Here is a 13,727-nt window from a genome sequence, read left to right on the forward strand (position 1 = left end):
ACTCTGCTGTCCTTGACAATGCCTAAGGCTGTGGAGAGGATTAGCAACCGAGGCAGGCACCTCTTTGCTCCCATCCACTGGGAAAGAGGGAGGAACTTCTCTTCCATCCATGGAATAAAAGTCCTTCCCTTTGGTCAGATTTGGGCTACCTGTTTTCACACGCCCGCCCCAGAATCTAAAAGATTTTGCCAAGAGAATGAACAGATTGGCCTATCCCTGGAACCTCTGGCAAGATGGATGGAATCATCACGATTGGCCAAGATCACTCATGACCCACATCTAGAGCTGCATGGAATCAGCTTCCTTATGGGCTGCCTGGGGAGAGGGATCCTGGAGCAAAATTAGGCTTGGGGTGGGAAGGAGGTAGGGGAGAAGGATACTGAAGAAGAATCAGTGGAGACCATGACTTTGGCCAAGAAGAAAATGCTAACAAATTCCAGAAAGGAGATAACTTACAGGCCACATTCTCTGCCAGTTATGTTTTATGATATTTGTAAGTAAACTAGACTCCACCTCCCCTTAGAAAATTAAAGTATTGGGGCGCCTGGGTGGCTCAGTCAGTTGAGCATCTGACTCTTGACTTCAGCTCAGGTCATGATCCCAGGGTCTTGGGATTGAGCCCCGTGTTGGGCTCTGTGCTGAGCATGGATCCTGCTTGGGATTCTCTCTCTCCCTCTCTCTCTCTGCCCCTCTCCCCTCTCTCTCTGCTTGTGTGCTCTCTTTCTCTCTCTCAAAAAAAATTAAAGTGTATGTTATATACCTTAAAGGGCATGAACATTAAATATACACCTTGATGAATTTTCACACATGTAAAATCACCCAGGACCTCCTAAAGATTTGCCCGCACTGCTTCCTGGTCAATGTCCCCTCCCCACAGGCAACCACACTTCTGACTCTTGCTATCGAGATGAGTTTGTCCGTGAATCTTCCACAAATGGAATCATGTAGCAGCTAATCTGCTGCACCTGGCTTCTTTTGTTCCACATGACGTTGGTGGCATTGATACTTACTGTTGTGTATCTCAGGCTCGCTGTTGAATTCTATGCAGTATTTCTTTGTGTGAATTAGCTACCATTTAACAAGCTTTTCTCTAGTTGATAGGTAATTTCACAGGGAAATTTTAAAATGGACTCTTCTAAATAATGTTTAGATCAAAGAGGAAATAAAACCTTGAATATTAGCTCTTCTAACTATTCATATATTGTACCAACAACTTGGGTATAGCCAAAGCTATATTCAGAGGAAAATCCATAGCCTAAAATACTTTTATTATTAAAAAAAAAGAGTGGATGTGATTAAACTGGTAATTTAACAAATAATATAGAAAAGAAACAATATAAACAAGCCAGGAAACAGAAAGGTCTTAGGGATTAAAACAGAAATTAAGAAAAGGAAGAAAGCTGATGAATAGTTGCTTATTTCAAAAGATTAATAAAATAGACCACCATCTCATAAACTTGTGTTATAAAAACAGTAAAAAGAATATTTGCAACAAAGAAAGGATATATGATTCCAGATATAAACAAGATTTTAAAAATTATAAAATATTTTATTTATTAAAAATTTGTTTAATGTTTTATTTATTTTTGAACAACAGAGAGACAGAGTACAAGTGGGGGAGGGCCAGAGAGAGAGGGAGACACAGAATCTGAAGAGGCTCCAGGTTCTGAGCTGACAGCACAGAGCCGGATGCAGGGCTTGAACTCTCAAACCGCAAGATCATGACCTGAGCTGAAGTCGGATGCTTCACTGACTGAGCCACCCAGGCACCCCAAGAGGAATATTTTAAAATCCAGTGAAATAATAAATGCCTTTCTTAAGTAATATAAATATGTAAAATTGTCACAAAAAGACTTGAAAGAAATCCCTACACAGAACAACCACAGAAAAATTTTAAAGTGTATCAAAAATTGAGGTGCCTGGGTGGCTCAGTCGGTTAAGTCATGACCTTTGGCTCAGGTCCTGAGGTTCATGAGTTTGAGCCCCGAGTAGGGCTCTGTGCTGACAGCTCAGAGCCTGGAGCCCACTTCCGATTCTGTGTCTCCCTCTCTCTCTGCGCCCCCACCCCCTCATGCTCTGTCTCTCTGAAAAATGAGTAAACATTAAGCAACTTTTTAAAAACAAGTATCAAAGATCTATCCTAAAAAATACTTTATTGTTTAAAAATGTTTATTTTTGAGGGAGAGAGCATGAGCAGGGGAGGGGCAGAGAGAGAGAGAGACAGACAGACAGACAGAGGATCCAAAGCAGGCTCTGCCTTGACAGCAGTGAACCGGATGCAGGGCTTGAACTCATGAACCCTGAGATCATGACCTAAGCTGAAGTTGGACGCTCAACCGACTGAGCCGCCCCGATGCCCCGATCATGAAAAATACTTTAACTGAATTTGATTTTATACGGGCTCAAGCTAATCTTCAAAGAAGAGGTAATTCCATTTAAACTTTATCGACCATTGAAAAAGAGCAAAATCTTCTTAATTTATTTTATGAGGCTGGCAAACTCTGGACACCCCACTCTGGTAAACTGGCTCACAAACAGAACCACCTGGCACCGAGTTCTGGCCCAGGTATCACCAGTTGGAAATATGGGCCCCAATTGGCAGGATCTGGTTTTTCAAAGAAGTCCAACAATTGAATGTTTGTGTGTAAGTTTTCAATTTTTCTGCGTTGGCAACTAATGCATTTTTTTTTTTTTAACACCCAAGATGGACCAAATCAAATCTGCTGACTGGATTTGGCTACCATTTTGCAACCTTATTCAAATGGACTTGGACCCATGTTTTGAAACAGGGAGCCAGAGGCGGCTTACTCCTTAACCTTCAGCCTCTCTGGAAAGAAAGCCTAATTCTGCACCCTTCGGTAGGAATATAATGTGAGCCCGATGCATCATTTTAAGTTTTCTAGTGAAAAATTAAAAACACACTAAAAAAGTAGAAATAGATGAAATTAATTTTTAAAATACGTTTTACGTATATCCAAAATGTATCACTTCAGAGTGTAAAAATACAGAAATTTTTGATGAGATATTCTGCATTCTTTTTGTTTTGTTTTATTTTATTTTTATTTTTATTTTTTTTAACGTTCATTTATTTTTGAGACAGAGAGAGACAGAGCATGAACGGGGAGGGTCAGAGAGAGGGAGACACAGAATCTGAAACAGGCTCCAGGCTCTGAGCAGTCAGCACAGAGCCCGATGCGGGGCTCGAACTCGCAGACCATGAGATCGTGACCTGAGCCGAAGTTGGATGCTTAACCGACTGAGCCACGCAGGCGCCCCATGTTTTGTTTTAAATCTTTGAAATCTAGTGTGTGTATTTTATACTTACATAGCACATTCCAAGTTAGCCACTATGTTTTTATCAAAAATAGTTGATCAGTATCGGGATTTTGTAAAGCTTACCCTTGAGAAAACTAGATTCCTATATCTAAATTATTCCAAACATGCTGAAAAGCTTTCCAATAACTAAATTGTGCATAACAAGTCATTTTCCTTTAATATTTGCATTTCCATTGACAAAACTGGACAACCTTTTTATTTATTTATTTATTTATTAAAAAAAATTTTTTTTTTAATTTTCTTTTTCAACGTTTATTTATTTTTGCGACAGAGAGAGACAGAGCATGAACGGGGAGGGGCAGAGAGAGAGGGAGACACAGAATCCGAAGCAGGCTCCAGGCTCCGAGCTGTCAGCACAGAGGCCGACCCGGGGCTCGAACTCACAGACCGTGAGATCGTGACCTGGCTGAAGTCGGACGCTTAACCGACTGCGCCACCCAGGCGCCCCTGGAAAAGCAGTTTTAAACTTATCATTATCAACAAAGAGCTCTTCAAATTTTTCTTATTTGCAGCCAATTTACATTACGTTGTCAGTTGCAATTAAAATCTGCTTCGTGTTGATTGATTCATACTGGAGAAATATGAGAGTCATTATTATTGATTTGTATTATGAAAGGTTTGAATTTCAGCATAAATTCTTGTACCTGTCTAGCGAGGTCACTAATAAGCTTTGCTTTTTTTGGACCTTAAAGTTTAGCTCTTTCTCATGTTGTGTGATAACAATGAGGAAATTTGAAATCGAGTCACCATTTTTTTTTTTTTTTTTTTGGTCTTCGATTATTGAATATTTGGCAAGTATATCTTTTATTTCAAAGAAGTCTTGAATTGGAGTCAACACTATAGCAAGTCTTTGCAAAACTCATGACTTGACAAATAAGCAAAGAACACAGGACCATTGAATTTATCGTCTTCCCCTTCTTTTCAATTCTAGAAGCTGATGAGGATTCGCAGTTTGCAAGCAAATACTAAATGTCCATAACTCTTAAATCCCTGACGCTTTACAGAGTCTTCTTCAGAAAAACAGAACACAAGTATTTTATGTGTATCACAGAGGGGAACAGAATGTTAAGGGAAACATCAGTCTCAGGTTTTAAAATTCCAGGAAATCTGAATTTTTGATCTAACAAAGCTGAAGCATCATCTGTCGTCATAGAAACCATTTTTTTAATTTCTAGCTGAAATTCTTTTTTGACAGATGTAGAAAATGCAGAAGTATCTATGCCAAGAGTTCTATGTTTTTAAAACTAAGATAATTTTTTAGAGCAGTTTTAAATTCACAGAAAAATTGAGGCAAAGGTACAGAGATTTCCCATATGTACCTCTTGCCCCCCACCTCCCCAGTTTTCTCCATTTTCAATATCCTCCACCAGAGTAGTACATTTGTTACAATTGATGTAACTTCTTTTTATTATTATTATTTTCATGTTTATTTATTTTTGAGAGAGAGAGACACACACACACAGAGCAAGCAAGGGAGGCGCAGAGAGAGAGAGAAGGAGACACAGAATCTGAAACAGGCTCCAGACTCTGCGATGTCAGCACAGAGCCAGACGTGGGGCTCAAACCCACGAACCATGAGATCATGACCTGAGCCGGAGTCGGACGCTTAACCGACTGAATCACCCAGGCGTCCCACAATTGATGTAACTTCTTCTTTTTTTTAATGTGTATGGTTTTTTTTTTTTGAGAGAGCGAAAGAGAGACAGAGTGTGAGTGGGGGAGGGGCAGAGGGAGAGGGAGACACAGAACCCGAAGCGGGCTCCAGGCTCCGAGCTGTCAGCACAGAGCCGACGCGGGGCTTGAACTCACAAACTGTGAGGTCATGACCTGAGCTGAAGTCAGACGCCTAACAGACTGAGCCACCCAGACACCCCTAATTGATGTAACTTCTTAATGAAGTCTAGCTGATTGGTTATTTCTGTCACGGAGGGTGCTTTGGTATTGTATCTACAAAGTCATCGCCAAACCCAAGGTCATCTAGGTGTTCTGTGTTAGCTTCCTGGAGTTTTACAGTTTTGCACTTTGCACTTAGGTCAATGATTCATTTTGAGTTAATTTTTGTGATGGGTATAAGGTCCGTGCCTAGGTTTTTTTTTTTTTTGTTGTTTTTTGTTTTTTGTTTTTTTTTTGCATGTGAATGTTCCAACACCATTTGTTGAGAAAGCTTGTCTTTGCTCCCTAGGATTCCTTTTGCTATTTTGTCAGAGATCGGTTGACTGGAGTTATGAGGGTGCATTTCTGGGCTCTCTGTTTTGTTCCACTGATCTGTTTGTTTATTCATCTGTATCACACCGTCTTGATTATTGCAGCCTTATAGTAAGTCTTGGAATCAAGTTGAGAAGAACTCACATCTTTTTTTTTTTTTTTAATTCTTTAAATGTTTATTTATCTTTGAGAGAGAGAGAGACAAAGACAGAGACAGAGACAGAGCATGAGCAGCGAAGGGGCAGAGAGAGAGGGAGACAGAATCTGAAGTAGGCTCCGGGCTCCGAGCTGTCAGCACAGAGCCCAAAGTGGGGCTCGAACTCACAAACCAGGAGATCATGACCTGAGCTGAAGTCAGACGCTTAACTGACTGAGCCACCCAGGAGCCCCGGAGAAGAACTCACACCGTGACAATATCGAGTCTTCCTCCCCTCCATCCACATGGAGCATTTCTCTGTTTATTTAGTTCTTTGATGTTGTTTATCAGGGTTTTGCCGCTTTCCTCATTTTCTGTGAAATTTATACCCAAGTATTTCATTTTGGGGGGTGCTAATGTAAATGGTATTGTGTTTTTAATTTCAAATTCCACTTGTTCATTATAGTAATATAGTATATTACTAGTATAGTAAAGGGACTGAGCTTTGCATATCAACCTGTATCCAACAACCTTGATATGATTGCTGTTAGTTCCAGTTGTTTTTTTTTTTTTTTTTTTTCAATGTTTTTTTTTTTATTTATTTTTGGGACAGAGAGAGACAGAGCATGAACGGGGGAGGGGCAGAGAGAGAGGGAGACACAGAATCGGAAGCAGGCTCCAGGCTCCGAGCCATCAGCCCAGAGCCCGACGTGGGGCTCGAACTCCCGGACCGCGAGATCGTGACCTGGCTGAAGTCGGACGCTTAACCGACTGAGCCACCCAGGCGCCCCTTTAATCGACTCCTTCAGACTTTCCACATAGACAATCACGGCATCTGTGAACAAAGACAGTTTTATTTTTTCCTTCCCAACCCCTATACCTTTTGTTTCCTTTTCTTGTCCTGATTGCATTAACTGAGACTTCTAATCTTTGATATTTTTAGAAAGGTTTTGAATTCTATAGTCAACTGTTTGCTGGTTTAATTGAAGATCTTATCCTCTGCACAAAATATCTTTTCAAATGTTTTCCTCCCATTCTAACAAAAAATTTTTAACTGGCATAATAATTAAAAAAGAATTTCTCCACCTAAAAATGGTTTCCTTTTTCTGTGCCAGGATTTCATGTCCTTTTGTAGCGGGCCAAGGTTGCAGGCTCAGATCCTGTTCAGGTTCATTAAATTTTTTTTATTTAGAAATTTATTTCTTTTGGATTCTTGTTGACTTTTGTTGTTGTTGTTGTTTTTTCCTCACTGTTGGGAGGAAGTTTCTTTTCTTTTTCTTTCCTTTTTTTTAAAAAAAAATTTAATGTTTATTCATCTCTGAGAGAGAGAGACAGAGCGTGAGCAGGGGAGGGGCAGAGAGAGAGGCAGACATAGAATCCCAAGCAAGCTCCAGGCTCTGAACCATCAGCACAGAGCCCGACGCGGGGTTCAAACCCACAAACTGCGAGATCACGACCTGAGCCGTAGTCAGACATTCAACTGACCGAGCCCCCCAGGTGCCCCGGGAGGAAGTTTCTTTTCAAATTCATTACATATTTGCTAAAAGTGCCTGTTATTATTGTTCATTTTATAATTTCAGCCAAGAAATAAAAAGCTTTTTTCCCCTGCCAATTACCATTCATCATGAAATTTGTGACGTCTCAGATTTTCTTTATTTCTCTCTGCGTCTACTTGATTCTCCATGGGTGGGATTCCTCCATTTTAAACCTAAAAATCTATTCATACTTATCTTTTTTAACTAGCAAAATAACTTAATTATATTAAAATTAAAATAAGAATTTCAAGTGAAGCGCTTACTTGTCATGGTAATTAGTGCTATCTGTATAAGATATTTAAATAAAGACATTACGGGGTTACATATACACACGTATATGTGTTTATGTGGAATATTCGAAATAGGGCACTTGCCCAGCATCTGCACAGTATGACAATAGCATCTCATGGGATGGAAAGGTTAATGAGGACTGTACTGGGGTCGCCAGAATAATGGCCCCCAAAGATGTCCCTATCCTAGTCCCTGTAGCCTGCGAATATATCACCTCACACGGCAAAAGGGAATGAAGGTAACAGATGTGCCAAAGGCTCTCGAAATGAGCAGATTGTCCCAGATTATCGAGGTGGGCTCAATGAAGTGAAAATGGTCCCTAAAAGGAGAAAATCATTTGTGGTTAGTGGTCAGAGGGAGTCAGGACGCGGAGGAATTATCAGAGAGATCCGTCACTGCTGCCTTTGAAGATGGAGATAGAACCAAGAATGTGGGTGGTCTCTAGAAGCTGGAAAGGCAAAGAAAGGGGTCCCTCCTCTAGAGCCTCCAGGGAGGAACACGGCCTGTGGACACCCTGATAGTAGTCTGCTGAGACCCATGCGGCCTTCTGATCTCCAGAACTGGGAGAGAAAACATCTGTATCATTTTTAAGTTATAAAATTTCTGGTAATTTCTCATGGCAGTGATAGGAAGAGAATATGGTAGTTCTGCAAAACAATAAAGTCTTACAGAAACCTGTTTCACTGTTCAGTGTTAACATTCAAGTTTATCAAAGTTAGATAAACTTGAAAAATTCAGCTCTCCAGTTGCGTCCACCCTGCAGGTGCTTGGGGACCGGCGTGGTCCTAGCGGCTGCTGCAGTGGGTGGCCCAGGTCTTGGTCGTTGGCAGCTCTGAGAGGGGAGGCTGGGGCATGGGTGGGACCAGAGCTGGTAACTTTCTGGGGGCAGTGGACTGTGTTTGGACTGCATAAGCTTTGAGAATGTGCTTTCAATCTCAAGATCTGTTTCAGAGTTGTGTTTGGAGGCCCCTGTATTTGGAGATGGTGTGCTGGCTGGGGAGAAGAGAGCATCTGAAGAGAAACTTACATCGTCCAAAGATACAAAAATGCTGTTTCGAAGGGGCACATGCACCCCCATGTTTATAGCAGCACGATCAGCAGTAGCCAAAGTATGGAAAGAGCCCAAATGTCCATCGATGGATGAATGGAGAAAGAAGATGTGGTGTATATATACTATGGAATATTACTCGGCGATGAAAAAGAATGAAATCTTGCCATCTGCGACAATGTGGATGATGCTAGAGTATATTATGCTAAGTTATTTTAAGTCAGAGAAGGACAAATATCATATGCTTTCACTCATATGTGGAATTTAAGAAACACAACAGATGAACATAGGGGAAGGGAAGGAAAAATAAGATAAAAGGGAGACAAACCATAAGAGACTCAGATACAGAGAACGAACTGAGGGCTGTTGGAGGGGTGTTGGGTGGGGGGATGGGCTAAATGGGTGATGGGCATTAGGGAGGGCACTTCTTGGGATGAGCACTGGGCATTATATGTAAGTGACGAATCACTAAATTCTCTTCCTGAAATCATTACTACACTATATGGTTGTATTTTTTTAATGTTTATTTATTTTTGAGAGAGAGAGTGTGTGATTGGGGGAGAGGTAGAGAGAGAGGAAGACAGAATCCAAAGCAGGCTCCAGGCTTCCAGCTGTCAGTACACAGCCCGACACGGGGCTCGAACCCACATCCTGTGACATCATGACCTGAGCTGAAGTTGGACGCTCAACCAATTGAACCACCCAGGCTCCCCTACACTATACGTTAACTAACTGGGATTTAAATTGTAAAAAAAAGAAAAAGAAAAAAGAAAAACGTACATCTTTGTTTTGGGGATTCAGACCTAAGATACAGCTTGTGGTTGCTGAATAACGTTTGAGTGCCAGGATTTCCCATGAACTTTTCCAGGGCCCGACTCTGCTCCAGGCAGGATGTCGGAAAGGCCTGTGAACCACACTATTTATCCATGGGTTTTGTTTTCCATCTCCTCTTGGGGGTATGGCTGCCTAGAGAGGAAGCCCGACTCCAGCCCCTACCCAGTGCAAGCACAAGCCTGGGGTGGGTTTGGGGGGAGGGAGCTGAGTTGAAACAGCTGCAGGGCTCAGAGAAACCGGGGACGGCCACACATGAGCCAAGAGAGGCTTTGGACAGGGGACGAGCAAGGGAGAGGGAGTGAGTCAGGTCAGGGCTGGCTGGGGGTTTGCTGCTCGTTTTTGTGATCAAAGAAAACCCCCAAGGACCTGCTTGGAGCTTGAGGGGATGGGGGTTCATGGCTAGGGAGGGGTGGGGGGCATGGGGTCTTGGGCGTTTGTGGGGGAAACACACTCCAGCGCTATTTCTGGAATTCATCCCAGGAAAGACTGCGGCGACCCAGGGATATTTTTTCTTCTCTCTGTTCCCCTCCTCCCCCCCCCCCTGCTTTCTCCCCTCCTTCTCTTCCCCTCCTGCCTTCCCTCCCCGCCTTCCTGAATGTTCCCTCCTCAAAGCCACTGCCCCTCCCTTCTCCTCTCTCAGTTTCTCTCCCTTTCTCAAGTCCTTCCACATTTCTACTCCCTCTCTTTCTCTTCGTTGTGACCCCAGGCTTTGCCTCATGGCAAAATGGCTAGACCGGGAGACTAAAGCAGGAGTGAGGGTCCCAGTCACTCCTACTTTTTACTTAAAATCTTAGTGACTTGGCCTTTTTCACCGTCAAGCAGCAACTTTATTGAAAGCACATGAAAAAAAAGAAAGGAAAGCATAAAAGGAAAATAGAAACCATCTGCAGCTGATCTAATTAGAGGAAAATACTCAACATCGTGGTGTATTTCTTTGACATCTTTTCGTGTGTACACGTGTGTGTAGTTGGGAAGTGGGATTACAAATATGGAGGTCTTGGGTGGTTGGATATCTCTTTTTTTTTTGCATATGATATTGTATCATAGACATCTTCTCGCATTGGTCAGGGTTTTATTTGTATTTTTAATTTTAAAACTCATGTATTTATTTTGAGAGTGAGAGAGAGCGCATGAGCATGTACACAAGCGGGGGGAGGCAGGGAGAGAGGGAAAGAAAGGGTAACAAGCAGGCTCTGCACTGGCGGCTGGGAGCCCGACCTGAGGAGGGGCTCAAACCCATGAACCGCGAGATCATGACCTGAGCCAAAACCACGAGCCGGTCACTAAACCGACTGAGCCACCCAGCTGCCCTCATCAATATGAGTTTTAAAAAACACAGTTAATGGTTGAATAGTTTTTTATTGCATGGATATGCTATCATTGACTTGTTTATATGGCTTCTAGTTGTTGTTGTTGTTTTCCTCATAGAGATGGCTACCTTCCAACCCAAGATCTATTTCCATCCTTTTAAAATTTTATTTTGGGTGGCCATGTGTCTGTATGAAAGACTACATTTTCCAACCTTTCTTGCAGCCAGAGGTGGCCAATGAGATAGGTGTTTGTTTGCTCTTCTAGGACTGCACATTGAGTATCTCCTTTTTTCCAATGTTGCAGATGTTATGGCTGGAGCGCCATACGATGACCTTGAAAAATAAACTATGCACTGAGGACAGAGGAATCCAAGGGTAGAAAGCATGTGGGTCCCAGAGAACAATGTGTGGCTGCCTCAGCAGCCCTGGACCAACTACTTCCGATTTCTTTAATGTGCAGGAAAAATAAACTTCCATACTACTTTCTTTCCATCTCCTATTAGTAGCTGAGTAAAATCCCTACAACAGTATTCAGTATGCGATATTGAAATGCAACAACTATTTACTGAATGTCTACTCTGTACCAGTTCCCACTGATAGAAGGACATAGCGGTGAACAAAACATAGAAAATTGCCCGCATGCATGGAGCTGACAGTCTACTGGGGAAAGACAGATGATAAAAAAGTAAACAAGTGAAATATTTTGGTGGACTTGATCATAAGCGCTAAGGAGAAAAAATGAAGGAGGGTAAGGGAATGTGTTATGTTTTGGGGGTGATGTGGAAATTCTGGGTAACTCAGGGAAAGCCTCGCCAAGATAATTATTCTCTTCCCTATGAATTCAAAATGGCATCTTGATAGCACTTTTCACATTTTTTAATGCTTAGAAATTAGTGGCTAATGGGGTTTTAGGAGAGTTGGTGACTAGACTCTTCTCATGAGCCTTGTCTCTGACATATAATTAGCTGAGCTTCTCTCTGTTGCAGGTGCAAGACACTCGACTCAAATAGGACTAAGGAAACGGGGGAACATTCTGACTCACAAAATTAAAATATCCAAGGGGTGGTCCGGGCATGGCTGAACCCAGGTGCTCAGAAATGGTGCCAGGAATCTGTCCTCCCCATTTCCCTGTCTTGCTTCCCTGTGCGTTGGTGCCATGCACCCCCCCCTCCCTCAGGGGGGGCGGGCAGCCGCCCTCCCGCCAATGCAGAGTGGGGTCCAGCTGCCTGGAGTGGTGGGGGAGGCTCTTTCCCGGTAGTTGCCACAAATATCCCAGGACTCACTCTCACTGGCCTGGGTTGGGTCACGTGCCTATTTTGGAACCAATGCGTGGGCCCCACCAGTCAGACAAGCTGATGGGCGGGGCCTGCGCCCTCCACTCCCTCCGGCAGCTGGAAGGCGGGGTGCGCGCTCCGGGCTTAGAACCCAGGGGGCGCTGTGCCCAGGAGGCCCGCAGCTCCGACCCGCAGCTTGCCGAGCGGGCTCTTCTGCAGCCCCTCAGGCCTTGGGCGAAGTCAGATCCGTGTTCTTCTTGCTTTCCTTTTGCCTGGTGATTGTCTCCTCCCACTTTACAAATGAACAACCAGATGCCTAAAGACCATAAATTATAAACGAGGCGTTCAAATGAGGCGAGTGATGGCAATGAATGAAATCTAATTAAGCAGTGTGAGATCTAAGCGATATTGTTATCAAAGTGCCGCGTTAACAGCGCGTCTGATCAGCTTCTAATCTGTTATGTGAGTTAGTTGGAGGTGAGGCTCCGCTCTGCCTGACGTGGAGATCAATCCCTCCTGTAGCGGGAGATAAAGTGTGGCTGCACGAAGGGGAAGGGACGGGAATGCTTGAGCGGGGTTTGCCCTTGTGAACCGCCCTGTTCGGGCCCCAGCTTGTGCCCGCTCCCTCCGCAGCGCCAGTCACAGAAGGTGCTGGAGGGCTTGGCGGGGGGGGGGGGGGGGGGGGGGGGGGGGGGTCCCACCTTTAAAAAGCACGATGGCCGGCTTTTGAACATCTCCCGGGGTGTCCGGGGCTTGGCTTTGACATCTACTTTTCCGTAAACTCCAGATGATGTCTCAAGCGGATCCTGCGTGCCAGGCTGAGGGGCAACTGAGGGGCAGAGATGGGCAAGGTCCCGGCCTTTCTATACAGCTCCCAGTCTGTGCCCGTTCCAGTGGTAACGATCTGTCTTCAGGGGAAAAAGAGGACGTGCTTGAGCTGTTCGGTAGCCAGGTCTCTAGAGAAAGGTGTTTGGCAAGGAGGCACCGGGAGCCTCCAGGCTGGGGGTGGGGGAGCACCAGCAGGTGGTCGCAGAGAGTTTCCGGGCGAAGGGCCAATCTCGCTGGGGAGGGCCCCTTTGAGGTCAGTTCTTGGTTTGACCACTTTTGCTTCTTGGGGTCGGGGTGAATTCGGTTAATTACATGTCAGCTGGGGTTGGGGGAGTTACTAACCTCCTTTCCCAGCTGAGGAGGCTGTGAACACAGCCGAGGGCAAGAGATGATGGCCTGGGTTAGACCAGAGTCCAGGGTTTGGCCAATGCCTGGGCTGGCTCTCCACCAGGAAGACAAGACGCAAGAACAATGTCACATTGGCTGGACTTACCTCCCATCCCTCCGGTGGGAGTTCAACATCCCCTCCAAAGCCTGCCGCGCACCGTGGCCTTGGTTGAGCTCCACGTGACCCCGACTGGGCCCCATACTTGCAGAGTGTGAGGCTTTTTTTTTTCCTCCCAGGACAGACTCAGGAGGGGGGAGGTGGCAGTTCCTGGAAAAGCTGGGAGGTTTCCCCATATTTCTCCGGGCTCCGTTTCGCTGTCATCCGTACCCTGCTTGCTCCCCACTCTTTCGGCTCCTTCCTTCCCAGGAGGCAAAGACATCGCCTCCCTCCCAATCTCTGGATCACAAGGAAGAAGCCAGAGGGCTTCGTTTGGTAACACAATTTGGCACTTCTTGGCAGGCCCACCCGGTTTTCTCTCCTCTGTCTGCTCTCTCAGGATCATCCAGGCAGGAAATGATCCCTAGAAGCTGCTTGGCTCTCAA

This window comes from Prionailurus bengalensis, chromosome A3 (genome assembly GCF_016509475.1).
Source record: "Prionailurus bengalensis isolate Pbe53 chromosome A3, Fcat_Pben_1.1_paternal_pri, whole genome shotgun sequence".
NCBI classification, from domain to species: Eukaryota; Metazoa; Chordata; class Mammalia; order Carnivora; family Felidae; genus Prionailurus; species Prionailurus bengalensis.